Source organism: Herpailurus yagouaroundi, unplaced genomic scaffold (genome assembly GCF_014898765.1).
Source record: "Herpailurus yagouaroundi ecotype Mexico unplaced genomic scaffold, PumYag 77, whole genome shotgun sequence".
Classification (NCBI taxonomy): domain Eukaryota; kingdom Metazoa; phylum Chordata; class Mammalia; order Carnivora; family Felidae; genus Herpailurus; species Herpailurus yagouaroundi.
The window spans coordinates 10,261,839-10,277,148 of NW_024412388.1; positions in this window are offsets into that span (position 1 = coordinate 10,261,839).

Below are 15,310 nucleotides of genomic sequence, written 5' to 3' on the forward strand. Positions count from 1 at the left end.
TGAGCAGCCTGAGCCTCCTCTCTGGCCTCCCCTCCTCGGGCCTCGCCGGGCTGTTTTCTCCCCTTGAACTGCACGCTTTGGTTTGGAGCTGTGCGGAGCCTGGCCTGGCCCACCCTTCAGGGTTTTGCAGCTGCCTGAATGTGGGATTTTATTCTGATGCAGCCCTCCTCCAAAGCCAGAAGTGGTGGAGTGTCTCCAAGCCCTGGGGTGGAGGGCTAGGTGGGCAGGAAGGGCACATGTTGCTAAACAGGATCCTGGCCAGCAACCCTGGCAGGCAGCAGGCGCTTGGAGCCAAGTCAGCTTGCTGAAAGAGTGGTGATCTGAGACATATGGGAAAGGCGGTAATGAAAGGTGGAGCCCTGCTGGGGTCCCTTTGGGACCTACAGAAGTGCAACGTGATGGCAAGGTCAAGGGTGTAGAAGCAGACAGGCCTGCGTTACCCTGTCAGCTCCCATGCCAACCTCTCTTACCTATCTCCACATCATATCTCATGGGTTTTCCAAGGTAATGCATATGCAGTATCCGGCCCAGGGTCTGGAACATTCTAGAAGCCTGATAGATGTACTTCTCCTGCCCCCTTTTCTTCCTGACATTTCCTCTATGACAGTGATATTTAAAGTGTGTTCTGGGGGGTCCTATGCCATTTCTATCAGAGCAACATTTCTTAAGCACTTCCATAAGTGAAGGACAGATATGACAATATGGACCACTTTCTGCAGCCCTGGAGGTTCCCATGAAAAGCCACAGGGGACTGACTGGTCCAGTGAGCAGGTTTCCACTAGGGTGATCAAGCATTTTAGTTTGCGCAGGACGGAGGGGTTTCAGGGACATGAGGCTGAAATCAAGAATGTCTTGGACAAACCAGACTGATTGCTGGTTGTGAGAAATAAGTCCACTGACCCAATCAAGGGAGGGACATGGAGACTCCGAGCACAGTGAAGCAGGGCTTTAATTAACGTTCTTGCAAGAGCAGGTGTCTGATGGACAGGCACACTCTGGGAGGTTACAGCAGACAATTTATCTCCTAGCGTGCAAGTCCCTCCCCTGGTTCCTCATTGGCTGAGTACTACAGGGGCAAGTCCCTCCCCTGGTTCCTCATTGGCTGAGTACTACAGGGGCAAGTTCCTCCCCTGATTCCTCATTGGCCGAGCACTACAGATGTTACAGCCTTACCCGGAAGTCGCCTATGCCCATGTAAGGCCAAAAGTAATCTGATTGGAACAAATGTACATTCCCTGAGGTGACGCGGGGACTTCGGTGCTTTGGAGCATGCTCATTGCAAAGGCTGTGAAAAATAAGCCTGTGAAATGGAGAGGGGAAGAAGAACGAGGAAGTGAAGCATCTAAGGGTTTGGGACCCTCTTGTTGGATGGGGGAGTTTGTACATATTTTCAATAGGTTGTAAACCTGTTGTTAACTAGACAGCACGGCTTTTATTTGGTATTTCTGAAAATGAATCCTGTTCTCGCACTGGTTGCCTTCATTCCAACTCCCTAGCTCCCCAACCCCCCACACGTACATTTTGAGCAATCCACATGGGTTAGCTTAATTCTGCTTTTATCACATATAGGGTGAATTTTCAAGAAAGATTTTGTCTGACAAAAATTTTTGTTACCTAAAAAAAAGCCCTTGTTGACACCTTCACCTGCATGCTCTACCCTATGGACTGCTCCTTCTGCGAACGTTTCGCTCTATCATGTACCAGATGCGATTCAACGGCTGGACAGAACACGTGTGCAGAACTTCCCTCAGTCCCTGTAATGGGGTGATCGGTGCTCGCTCGGAATTCCCACAGAGGGAACAGCTTAACGATTTGAACTTGAAAATTACCCCCGTGAATACAACTCCAACCTGAAAGTCCCCTCGACTTACCTGTGTGCTTGGATGATTCTTTATTCCTTATTACTGAAGCAAAGCTTACTCTTGAGAATACAGAAGCCACAGTCTACCTTGGAGACCCCTTGTGCCTGACTGTATTCACGCATCCTGCTCTGCAAGGGTATGACTGAGCATCTCTGCGGTCCTGGGGATTCAGGCCTGTGATTCTCATTAAAGGGTGCTTTAATTCCTCCCAAGGCACCGACACCCCTCTCAGCAGAGGCATAGAGGCACTGGGGTTCTGAGCATTTTTGCCTCTGCCTGGAGACAGTCTTACCAACAACACAGAACCTCTGCATGGTGCACACCTCCAGCTCCTGGGACTTCCTTCACCGCACAAGTCGGGACAGCTTTGCTCCAACCCCAGAATCTTTCTACCGGGTTTCCTTTCTGCCTCCTCTAGGAGCTCATGCTTCTTTACAGTTGGTGAGGTTTCCTTGACACTGGCATTGCCCAGAGATACCGAGCTCCCTTTAGGGAAGAATTCATCCAGGAAGATAATAGATGCCAATGTCAGAAGGGGAGCCCTTGGGGGGAAGAATTGGGAGAGAATCACCTTGCGAGTAGTGGAGTGATGTTTCTGTCATTTCTCCCTGGAATGTCGATCTGCCCTTGCTAGAGAATGAGGTCAGACAAATGAGTTTATTTATTCTCTAGGGTGGCTAACAGAATGGAAGGGTCACACAGCACAGGAGGATTTCGGGAGCAAACCACAATTAATAGTATCACCCAGAACCTGGCACTTCCAAGATTTTTTTAATTTTTTTATTTTATGGGTTTTGTGGAGTTTTTTTGTTTTTTTGTTTTTTTGTTTTTTTTTTTTTTGCTTTCACAGAATATTAATTGGGCTGCAGTTTTTTCAGACAAAACAATTCCCTGAAGCCCGAGTTCTTCCCTTCTGGATCCACAGACTCTGTCGAGGCATTTTTTTTCAAGTCCCCAGATTTTAAATTATTTTTTGAGGCTGAACTCAACGCCTGTCATGGCAGAAACGTGCTCTTCATTCTAAGAGGGGGGAAGAAAACATTTTCCAGGGTTATTCTTAAGGAGGCTGTTGTCAGTGGAGGCAGCGGACTTCAAGAGGAAATAGCTCCCCCCAGTTAGAAAGTGGGCAAAGGATCTGAAGAGACATTTCTCCAAAGAAAATATACAAAGGGCCCATAAACATACGAAAAGATGGTTAACATCGTCAGCCATCAGGGAAATGCAAAACCACAATGAGATGTGCTTCACATCTCCTAGGGTGGCTATAATCAAAAAGTGAGATAGGAAGAATCAGTGGACGGTATGGAAAGATTGGAACCCTCACACGTTGCTGGTGGGAATGGAGGCTGGGGCAGCCACTTGGGGAAACAATCTGGGAATTGCTCAGAAGGTTAAACAGCGTTACCGTGTGGTGAAATTCCACTCCTAGGTGTTTATCCGAGAGAATAGGAAACGCACGTCCAGACGAGCGCTTGCATGTAAATGTCCACAGCAGCATTACTCATGATAGCCAACAAATGGAAATAACTCCAATGTCCATCAGCTGATGAATGGATAGATAACATGTAGCGTATCCACAGAGTGCAGTGTTATTTGGCAACAGAAAGGAGCGAATACTGATACAAGTGACAGCAAGGGTAGGGGCGCCTGGGTGGCTCAGGCCGTTGAGTGCCCGACTCTTGGTTTCAGCTCAGGGCGTGATCTCACGGTTCGTGAGTTCGAGCCCCTCGTCGGGCTCTGCAATGACAGTGCAGAACCTGCTTGGGATTCTCTGTCTCCCTCTCTCTCTGTCACAACCCCACTTGTTCTCTCCTCTCTGTCAAAGTAAATAAATAAACTTAAAAATGTTAAAACAAAATAAGTGACCGCATGGGCAAAACTTGAAAGCAAGATGCTCTGTTGGAGAAGTCGGTCACAAAAGCACATATTGTATGATTCCATGTATGTGGAATCCTCTAGAAGAGGTAAATCCAGAGACAGAAAGTAGATGAGTGGTTGCCTGGGGTGGGGTGTAAGGAAAGAGGAGGAAGGGGGAAGTGACTTTTACGGGGTGAGGGATTTATTTCAGGGGTGGTAAGAATATTCTACAATTACCGATTGCGATGATGGATGTGGATGCACAGTTTTGTGAATGTACCAAAAATCTCTGAGTTGTACGCTTTGAGTACTTACCTGGCATTTGAATTATATCTCTGCAAAGTTGCTGAGGACCACGTAAACGTCACCCAGGTGAAAGAAGAAGGGCAGAGCCTCCCAGCAGCAGGAAGAGCCTGTGCAAAGGCCCTGTGGTTGGAGAGAGCATGACGACTTCAAGGCTCTGAAAACCCCACTAACAATAGAGAGCAGGGAGGGGGAGATGGATGGACAGCAGGGAGTGGCAAAATCCTAGAGGACTTTGCAGGCCAGGGAAAGGGGGTTTTGCCTGTATCCTCAGAGCATGGAAAGCTGTTACAGGAAACGACCATCAGATTTACTTTATGAAAAGACGGGCTGAGCTGCAGTGTGGAGAATGGATTGGAAAGAAGGTAGAGAGAAGAGCAAAGAACCTGTGGCCATTCCTGGAACAGTTTAGGCAGCAATGACAAACAGCATCCAGAAGTTTCTGATCATCACAGGTACCTTGAGGAGTAAACACAGCAGCGATCATCCTGTCCGTTGGACAGGTTGAGAAGTTAAGGTGTTCAGTGTTTGTGCGTGAGGTCATTTTGCAGATCACAACAGAGGTGGTTTCTCCATTTAACCCTTGATGGAAGTAGAAAGCCCTGCTCCTCACTCCCCCCACCCCCAAGATCTCCTCTCTTTGCTCTCGTCCAGGACCACGCTGGCATTGGTTTGGCTTCCTCTTCCTCAAAGCACGCCGATTTACTTTTCTCCTCCTGGGTTTGCTGAAAGGAAATCTAACAAGGCCAGATACTCAAGCCTGCACCCCAGAGACACAAGTCCCTCTCGAGATCCCAGACCCGCTTCTGATTAACTAGGGCGTGGGGCTTAACCTCTCTGTGCGTCAGGTTCCTATTCAGTAAAATGTGTAGTTCGGGGAACTGTTGAGAGAATTAAGTAAAACATTCCACATAAATGGCTTACAACAGAGCCTGCTATATGCCAAGTGCCCAATAAAAGTTGGCCATTATTATCATTTTCCTAATTGTTATGGCTTTGAACGAAACGCGGATGTAGAACAGCAGACATGCCCTGTGCATCCAGGCATCTGGAGGCTTCAGCACTTTACCGGTGCCTCTCTAAAGCAAAACTCTCTTCTTCCCACCTTCTGTGCAGCAAGCCAGCCGTCCAGCCTCTGGTCCTGACAGTTGACTGAGACAGAAGCCCGAGAGGCCAGTGCTGTGGTGGAGAGGCGCCACGTGAATCCACAGTTCCTGTTCCAGCCCCGTCTATTCCCTTTGTGTCTGTCGCATTGTCCCGTTTGCATTCGTGTGGGAGTGGAAGACTCTCTCTCAGATTGCCCACGGACCACTTCTTTCAAGCCCATGTGCGAGACCAGGGCCAGCTTCCCAGGCGTGAGACCTGTGTCGTTACCCAGGGTGCCGTGCCGAGAAGGGCCCCCTCCTTGGTTCAGTGCTCTGCTCTTGCTGTCGTGAAACTCTTACTAATTTTTGAACAAGGGGCCCTCTCTGACTTTTCCTTTTGCGCTGGACCCTGCAAATGATACCATGAGCTTCATAGTGTGGCTCCTCCAGCTACTAGTGAGCACAGGGAGTGGGGGTGCGCGTGCGCGCACACACACACACACACACACACACACACACACACGCATGCACTATTCAGTGCCCCAGTATCTCTTTAGGCTAAGAACTAGGACTATGTCTGTATTAGTGTCCTGGGGCTGCTATAGCAAAGTGACACTGCCTGGGGGGCTTACGCAACAGAGATTGATCTCACACTTCTGGAAGTCCAAGGTCAAGGTGTTGGCAAAGGTGGGTTTCCTTGAGGCCTCTCACCTTGACTTGTAAACCCTGGTCTTCTCTCTGTGCCTACATCCTCCCTCTGTGTGTACCTGTGTGCCTATCTCCACTTCTTAATAAGGACACCAGTCATATTGGATTAGAACCCACCCTAATGACCTCATTTTAACTTAATTACATCTTTGAAGACCCAATTTCCAAATAAGGTCACATTCCGAGGTACAGAGGGTTAAGACTTCCACATCTGAATTTGGGGGTGCAATGGCCAATTTTATGTGTCAGCTTGATCGCCTCATGCAGCACACAGGTATTTGGCTAAACGTCATTTCTAGTTGGGCCTGTGAGAGTATTTCTGGATGAAATTAGCATTTGAATCAGTGGACTCGGCACATTGGTTTGCCCTCCCCAGGGTGGGTGGGCATCATCCAGTCTGTTGAGGGCCAAAGGAGAAGAAAAGGGCAGAGGAAGGGAGAATTTGGCGTTTCCTGCCTGCCTGCCTGATCGATGGGACACCCATGCTGCTGCCCTCAGCACCCCTGATTCTCAGGCCTCCCACGCTCAGCCTGAGCAGCACCAGCCCTCCTGCATCTCTGGCCTGCAGACCTGGGATCATGGACTTCCGGCCTTCGTGATTGCATGAGCCAATCCCTATAACAAACCTCTTCCTGTGCATGTACCTAGGAAGAACCTACTGGTTCTAGAGACCCCTGAGTCATACAGAGGAGGACACAGTTCAGCCTAGAGCAGTGTCCTGGGAGAAGTGGCTGCTTGGGAGGGCAGTGTGGGGACACACCGCCCCTAGCGCCTTGAGAAGGTGAATGCCATGTCTACATAATACGGAGAGGCGAGAGCCTTTCTAAATTAGATAACCCTTGTGAAGCACTTAGCACAGTAGCACATAATAAACCATTCATTACTCATTACTGTGTGTAGCTCTCACATACTACTGGTAGACCTAGTTATTCAGTCTTGAAATTACGGGGGAATAATCCCTCAAAAGCTAGGCAGCTTCTGGGGACGAGTCTTAAGCCTACTTTGTGGATCCACCAGGGCCCCTAGATTAACATTCCTGGACAGCCCAGATCCTTAGTTTAGCGCAGAATTTACCTGACTTTCTTGACGAGGCGCCTGGGACTATGGCACTCATCGCTGGAACTTTCTTTATATTAATCTTGATGTTTAGTCTTCAAGCTTGTGGGCCTGTGGTTATTTTCACCATCTTGGCTGTTCCCATTTACGTGAACGTGAACAGCGCTAAAGGATCTGAACTGTTTTTGGGTACGTGGGGGGAGAGGAAATTGCCCCTCCTAAGGAACCATTTATGAGTTGAGGGAAAATCTAATCTGACAAGGGGGGAGAGTAATTGGAATACAATTGAGCTTTATCTATGTTAATGTTTTTATTAGTGTTTGCAAATCCAGTTAAGGAGCTAGGTGAAGGAGAGTTTCAGGCTCTGCAGGTGAGCCTCTGAGAACAGGAGCTATGGGGGAAGGGGGGTCCACTGACTCCTGGAACTTTCAGGGACGTTTTTGGTTCCACCCCCTTGACACAGGCTTTACCTGGGGTCTTTGACAGACATCTGGGGCGTGCATACGCCCTACATCCATTGCCATTTCCGACTCCTTCGCACCTGACTTTTCCCAAGCTCTTTTCTCCAACCTCCTTGGCCACTGGAGGAAGTCACGTGGCATCACTCTGACCAGTGAGGCCCAAAAGCGGCCTTGTGGGGTGCCGGCTTCCAGATAACATTTTCATTTCTGAATAAAAGGCACACGATGCCGGCACCAGCATTTCGCCTCTCTTCACCCTCACCTGTTATCCTCAAACACAGATACCACGTCTGGGGCCGCAGCAGCCATCTTGGGGTCATAAGGCCACAGGCTGAAGTGTGGGAAGACAGTAGACCAACTCTGAACTCTGTGCAGCGTGAGAAACACACACCCCGACCTACATAAGCCACCACCCGCGGGTGTTCTGATGCCTGCAGTCACGTCCGTTCCTATAGCGGACATTCCCAATGCCTTAAGGAGTACTTTGGGGGAGTGTTTTTAAAAATACAATCCATGGGGCACCTGGGTTGCTCAGTTGGTTAAGCGTCCAACTTTGGCTCAGGGCATGATCTCACAGTTCCTGGGTTCGAGCTCCAGGTCGGGCTCTGTGCCGACAGCTGGGACCCTGGAGCCTGCTTCGGATTCTGTGGCTTCCTCTCTCTCCTTCTCTGCCCTCTCCCTCTCACGCTCTGTTTCTCTCTCTCTCTCTCTCTCAAAAATAAATAAACATTAAAAAAATTTTTAATATAATCCAGAGGGACCCCCAAGCTAGGGTCTGCATGAGCTCAAGGGGAGGCGCATGGGAGTTTAGCTAAATGGGCACAGCCCAAACAGAAGCAGTCCCTGGGAGAAAGCAACAGGGAAAAGCCAGGGCTGGGGATGGAGATGGGGGGTGGGGGATAGGAGGTGCAAAACTGGCTGCAAAAGCATCATCCTTCTGTACCGAGACTCTGCTGCTCCGGGCACAGAGCAGGGTGCGTCATTTCTGCCTGTGCATTCCCAGCTGCTGGCCTCCCTCCCTGCTGTCACGTTGCAGGACCGATAAAAATAAGCAACGTGTGCCCTTCCCTCTGCAGTTTGCGCAGCATTTTAGCGCTGCTTCTGTCTTCTCATCAGTCCAGCTGCTTCGCATTCTGGCAGTGTCAGGGGCAGAGGACCCAGGGAGGCGTTGGATGGGCTGGGGTGCCGGGGAGCACCCCAAGGAGGGGCGTCTGGAAAAGTTGTCCCAACTGGCTGAGGACCTCTCTGCCCACGGGCCCTTCTGGGGCTTTGGTTCGGTAATCACGCAGGCTGGGAGGAGAAGGAGCTGGGAGGCGAGGGGGCAGGCAGGCTCCTCCGAGGGCCTGTCTTGGCAAGGAATGAGCAATGCGCAGCGAGGAAAGGCAGGGGAAGAGCTGCTGTGTGGGCTCTCTGTGGGCACCCGACTTCCCAGAAGCTGCCTGCCAGGCCGGCGTGGCCTCACCTCCCCTGCAGAGTTCCAGTGGTGACGCTGGCAGGCTCTGGGTAACGAATGGGCTCCTGCTGCCCCAACTCTGCTTTCTCTCTTTGTGTGTCGTGCCTGGGGAGGGGTGGCATTCCTCCTGTCAGCCACAGGCTTACCTTGATGAATGAGCCGGAATGCTGCCTCCTCCGTGCACCTGTTTTCTCCACCTGCCGTCCCCCCTTGCCATGGGGGACACAGCGGCCCCAGGTTTCGCTCTGGTAAATGTGAAGATTCTGGGTGGGACTGAGGGCAGCTTAGCCAGGTCAGAAGAACACCATGGGGTGTGCAGCTAAATACTTTAGGCAGACTAAACGGGTCCTGGTGGCCACTCAGCAAAGCTGGGGCAGCGGGAATGGGGAGGTCAAGGCTGGGCCGGTGTATATGAGACCATGAGCTACACGCAGTCTGTAACCTGGTTACCTGTAAGTCTCACAGGACCCTGGAAACTTCCTCCTCTTCCTCATCATCATCTCCTTCTTCCTTTAGGGAAATTCACGTTCCAGTCAATTAAGTTGGAATCCCTTCCTGCAAGTGTTGGCTGGGGTCTCTCCACACCGCTCTGCGGGCTCGTGAAACCATTTGGAAGATGCAGACCTTGTCCCTTTCCCTTGTCTTTGTCAAGCTTATCCTTGCTGTTCCTCACACTAGGCTCTCCTGCCCCCCCCCCCCCACCGACATTCGATTTTCATGAGCACATTGAAGGTGTCCAGGAGACATCACAGGTGCACAGAATAAAACGGTCCTGGGTTAAACGGGACTCTGTGTGTTGGGGTTACCAAGCGCATGGGTTAACATCTTCTTGCAGTCTCCAAATAGCTGGTGTCGGCTGGCCCCTCTCTGAGCGCAGCATCTTGCTTCTCCATACACAGCCTCAGTTTCCCTAGCATGATGGGCCTTTGGGAAGTGTGTGTATGTGTATATGTGTGCGTGTGTGTGTGTATATGCATGGGGGGGGGCATGCTGCACTATGTTAGAATTATCCAGCGGCAGAGGCCCTGTGGCTTAATCATACATCAATTAGCAATGATGACAGCTGTAGGAAATAGAAAATCTGACCGTTGGGCTCAAATAGAAACTCTTGCTTTTTCTCCCCCGCAACAAGTCGGGAGGTGGGCGGTTGTCAGCAGGGTTCTGTGCCTCCTCCTTGCCAGAAACACCATGCTGTGGTCTTCTAAGTCTTCCCTGGGGTCGTTCCTTCTGTGAAACGGCAAGTGCCTGTTATGATGGCAGACGTCGTGTTTACATCAAGCTAGGAAGACGGGGAAAGGGTGGCATGAGGGGTCTGCCGTCTCTTGTCAACAAAAAAGCAAATAGATTTCCACTGGTGTCAAACTGGCCAGAAGCGTATCGCTCGGGAGAACAGTTCGGGAGTGTTGCCTACAGTGCTGTGGGCCCGGGTGGCTCCCACCCCCCACAGTGGTCCTTGTATCCCTGCCCCCAGCAGTGACCCTGGCAACAGATGTTCTCTCGCATCACCACCCTGGGCGGGACCACTGTCGTCATTCCTGTAACTCTGTCTCCCTTCTTTCGGCTCATACTGGTCACAAAATAAACAAAGAGGCATGGCCTTCAATGGGCCTAAATTCGCATAAAAACTGAAGTCTTTTACAGCCTGAAGCCTTCACCATCAGTAAGGAATTATCAGAAACACCTCGGTGGATTGTGACGTCTTGGTTGAGAATTCCTGCCCTGGACAGCAGGTTGAAACGGCCATCCCACAGGAGAAGCCGACTTACAATAGATTAAATTGGTTCTGTCTTAAAGAAGGTCATTTTATTTATTTATTTATTTTTTAATCTTTATGTATTTTTGAGAGAGAGAGAGAGAGAGAGACAGAGTGAGAGCAGGGGAGGAACAGAGAGAGGGAGACACAGATTCCGAAGCAGGTTCCAGGCTCTGAGCTGTCAGCACAGAGCCCAACGTGGGGCTCGAGCCCATGAACCGTGATGTCATGACCTGAGCCAAAGCCGGACACTTAACCGACTGAGCCACCCAGGTGCCCCGAGGGTCATTTTAAATGGGCTTCCCTGTAAACTGTCCAAAAACGAGCCCCATGTCTGCCCACGCCACAGCACCTATGTCATTCTTCCCTGTCTTCTCCCCGATGAAACTGAGGATGTCTGCGTATAAAAACTCATTAGATCGTGTTGGAGATGGAAGCTATTCCTTTGATTTACATTCAAGGGAATGCAGTTCTTTTTCTTATGAGTTTAGATTTATGAACTATCTCTCTGCCCTCCCCCAACGCACGCGCATCATTGTAATGTTCTTTTGACGTATATCTCTGTGCATTCTTTGTTCCTCTTATTTTAATTACTCCGTGGATTATTTTTAGTGTGCAGACTAAAATTTTGGAAAGGAATGAAAATGCACCTAGAACAAGATCAGTGGTATCTGCCTGCTGCTGTTGCTTTGTAGGTATCTGCAAACCTTTGGAAAAGGGTCCAGGCAAGGGGTTGGATTCACCCGCTGCTTTGTTAACCTTGAATGGTGGTTCTCAACCATGGTAGGCAATACAGTGCACGTAACTGGTTGCTAATAAGAGAGTTTACAAATGATTGACTCTTTTCCTGTTGAAGAAGCTAGAGCAAAGTCAGGATTTTCCAGGCCATTCTCGGGCACTGGCACTCCAGCCTGCTTTCTGCAGAGGGAGGGCAGGGGTGGCCTTCTGGCTGTGAGCAGGCCACTGAGCCCAAGCAAAAACAGGCTTTACCTGGGCCAAAGGGAGAGCAGGAGCTATTGTTGATGCAACCAGAGTAGTTGGGGTGGTTACAAAGTATCCATCCATTGGACAACTATTTATTGCGCTGTTTGTTAGGGAATGCAAGCAGGGAGATACAAACATGATTCCTGCTCTCATGGATCTTACAACCTGGTGGGGGAAATAGATATGAAATGAGACAAATTGAGAAAATTACCAGCCTGTGATAAAGCACTGCATTTAACCAGTCATCACTGAAATAAGCCTGCGGAACAAACCATTCCAAGCCCAGGGGCCTACAACAGCAGGTATTTATTTCTCAGTTACAGCTTGCTTAGCTCAGCCGGGCTTGGCCTCAGGCTGCAGATCAGGTTGAAGTCTGCACCGTGAGCCTCTTCTCCTCCTTGGTCCGGGGGCACCTTCGTTAAGTTCTTCTCACGGTGAATCGCAGGGGTTCAAGAGGGCAGCCCCTGCCATCTGAACACATTTAAAGCTTCTTCTCAGATCACATTTGCTAAAGCCCGTTTGCCAACACAAGTCACATGGACGAGCCCGGTGTCAGCATGGTAGGAAATATACCTAGAGGTGCAGATCTTCCCGGAGGAGGGCAAACGCTCACCAAACCATAATCAGGTCTATCGCAAGCATTAATTAAGGAAGTAACAGTGCTGAGGATGGGGAGGCTGGTTTCCAAAGGCTTCTTTGGAGGGAAATGACGGACACCGGAACTTAGAAGAAATTCACCCTGAGAGGGGAGAATGGTGTGCTTGGCAGAGGAACCCACAAATGCGAAGGTCCTGAGGCAGGAAAGTGCTTGGTGTTCCGGTGTAACGACAGTACCAGTGTGCTTGGAGTGTGGTGGGCAAGGAGGAGAGTGGGATGTTGGAGACGTGGAGAAGGAGCCTAGGACAGGATCCTACAGGTAGTAAGGATTTGGGTTTTATCCCAAGTTCAAAGGGCAGCCACTGAAGGATTTTAAGCAGTGGCGTAATGTTATCTGATTTATATTTTCAAGAGATCCCTGTAGTGACACTGAGGAACGTGGATTAGAGACGATGGCTTTGACCAAGATGGCGGCCCCATCAATGGAGAAGAGCAGACAGGTTGACCGCGTACGTAAGAGGTCCAGTTGCCAGATACTGTAACACCTTTTCTTGAGAAACCAGGAAGGATTTCTGTTTCCACAAATTTGTTTAGCGTTTCATAAAATCTGAGCGCATCCCTGGGGTGTGTCCCACCTGTGCACACCATCTGTCACAAGAATCAGGGGGAGGGGAAGGTGGAGAGTCCTTGTATATCCTGGATGTGAGGGTATATACCCCACTGGAGACCTACCCTACATTCTGCAAGCTTGTGGCTTTCGGAGTCTCAGAAAAGAAATCACATCTATACCAATGTCAGCTCAGCCTTGGGGAGGGTTGATGAAATCCACGTGTTAGCACAACAAAGCCTTTATTAAAAGATTCTATGGGAGCATCTTGGACAGAAAGCTCAGCCCCACAGCTCAGGGAGCCCAGGGTATTATATACCCAGACCACAGATCATTCCCACAGTTGAATTTAGCGCTCCGCCCAGGAGACTGACAATGGCCAAGTACACGCTTCTCATGATTCACATGTCCCTGTTGCATTTGCTGCACCTGCTGAATGGGAAGTGATGAGAGTTCAAGCCTCCAGGCCGGCATTAATGGAGGAAGGTTTGATCCTGAGTGTCCTCCTGGCCAATGGTTCTGTAGACTTGTGGCTCTCTCTCCTTCAAACCTACCGACTCCTTGCTCTTTATTCTACACCAGTCGGCTTGGAAAAAACATCTGTAGGTGTTCACCATGGGATTGATTTGGGGCACTCTCCAAGTCAGGCCACTGGGATAGCACAGACACAGCTCTTCAGAGCGTGCCTGGGCCTGACCCTGCAGGGATCTAACTGTTCCTGTGATCCAGATCAGGCTGTGAGCACCAGCTTCACTCTTTGACAAGGTGCTCTTCCTGGCGGGAAACATAGCTTGATGTTCCACAGGTGAAGCAAGACATATGCCAGCAGCATGCATTAAACAGAGAAACCTCTTCAGATCATGCTTATCCGGGGCTTTCGTAGATAGGAAGCACTTGGCAGGTATTCACAGGACCCGGGTCCTAGACGTGAAGAATTCATCAAGCGCGAGGCGGTCCTTGCTTTCCCAGACTGGCCCCTCATCTGCTGGGTCTCAGTCCAGATGTCACCTCTGCCAGGAGGCCTTCCTTGATCACTCTATGAAAGCCAGGACCGTATGTCACATTTTCCCTACTATACCACCTCGTTTTCCCCTTTGTGGCACTTACAGTTATCTTATTTGTTTACTATTTTAGTATCTGTCTCTCTCAATTAGACGATACACCTTCTCAAGGACTGAGTCCTCCACTTTCCCTGTATCCTAGCACAGGATCTGGCACTTGGACATTTGATGGATAAACAAATGAAAAAAAATGGCACATGCGCAGGGGAAAACAGGGACCATTTGGGGGGAAATCTCTCTGCCTATTTCCAAACTGACAGGCTTCCCCGAAACTGTTCCAACTCAATGCTGTGGTTGTAATGGATGACAAATGAAGTCCCTTGAGTCACAGCACAGAGTTGGGACCAGCAGACAGGTCAATAAGGAAGTTGTCTCTTATTCTCAAATCAGTGCAGATCATCATGTGGAAGCAGGTGTGGTGTGTCCCATCTTGTACCAGGAAGGACTTGAGAAAGTGAGCCAAGGTCGACAGCAAGTAGGAACCTCAGATGGAGGTTTGTGAGCATTTCCTCAGAATCCCAAAGAAGAGTCCAGAGAAATGACATTGAAACAGGCATATCGCCCTAGAGGTTGAGTGGATGAAACTGTTAACACTGAGGGAAGTGTATGAATAGAGGTTGGGGTCCTGGGTCCAACAAGAATGTCTTAGTTGACTATTCCCGCTGGACTCCATGAAATTACGTGCCAAATTGTATGTACAAGTGTCCATATGCATCTGAGGAGAGGGATCATAGTTTTTTGAAAAGAGTCTACTATTTCCAAAAAGGGTTAAAGATTGCTACTCCTATTTCCCCCACAGGTAAGGTCATATAGATCATAAATCTATAGAAACTCAAAGTAAGACTGTATCTTACTTCTTGGCCCCCACCAAGAATCACCCTGCCCTGGTCTTGCCAATCATGGCAAGCAGCATGGAAAGAGGGTAGTTTAATGGGGCTTGGTATCAGCTATGAACTGGTTGGGGTCATGTGAGTGGTGTTTGTGGTGTGGTAGGGGACAGGAAGAACATGACACTAGCTCGTGGCACTTTTGTGAGTGTCTTTACCTGGGTACCTTGGCCCTCCATCTTGGTTTAGCTCTTGGGGGTACATTTCATTCCAAGTTACAGATTCAGAATTCTTAGGACCATATCGCTGCTTGGTTTGTTCGTTTGGTTGGTTGGTTGGTTGGTTGGTTGAGAAAGAGAGAGAGAGAGGGAGCATGAGTGGAAGAGGGGCAGAGGGAGACAGAGGGACTCTTAAGCAGGCTCTTCGTCCTGCATGGATCATGATGTGGGGCTCCATCTCATGACCCTGAGATCATGACCTGAACTGAAATCAAGAGTCCAATGCTTAACCGACTGAGCCACCCAGGCAACCCCTGCTTGGTGTTTTCAATGATTAAACAAAGAAGCCAAAGGAAGTAGATGTCAGTGTTTTGCAAAATGTGGCCCAGGACTACCTACATCAGAATCATCTGGCTAAGTGGCTAGAAATTAAGATCTCCGGACTCAAGCCCTGACAGACTAAATAAGTCTATAAGAG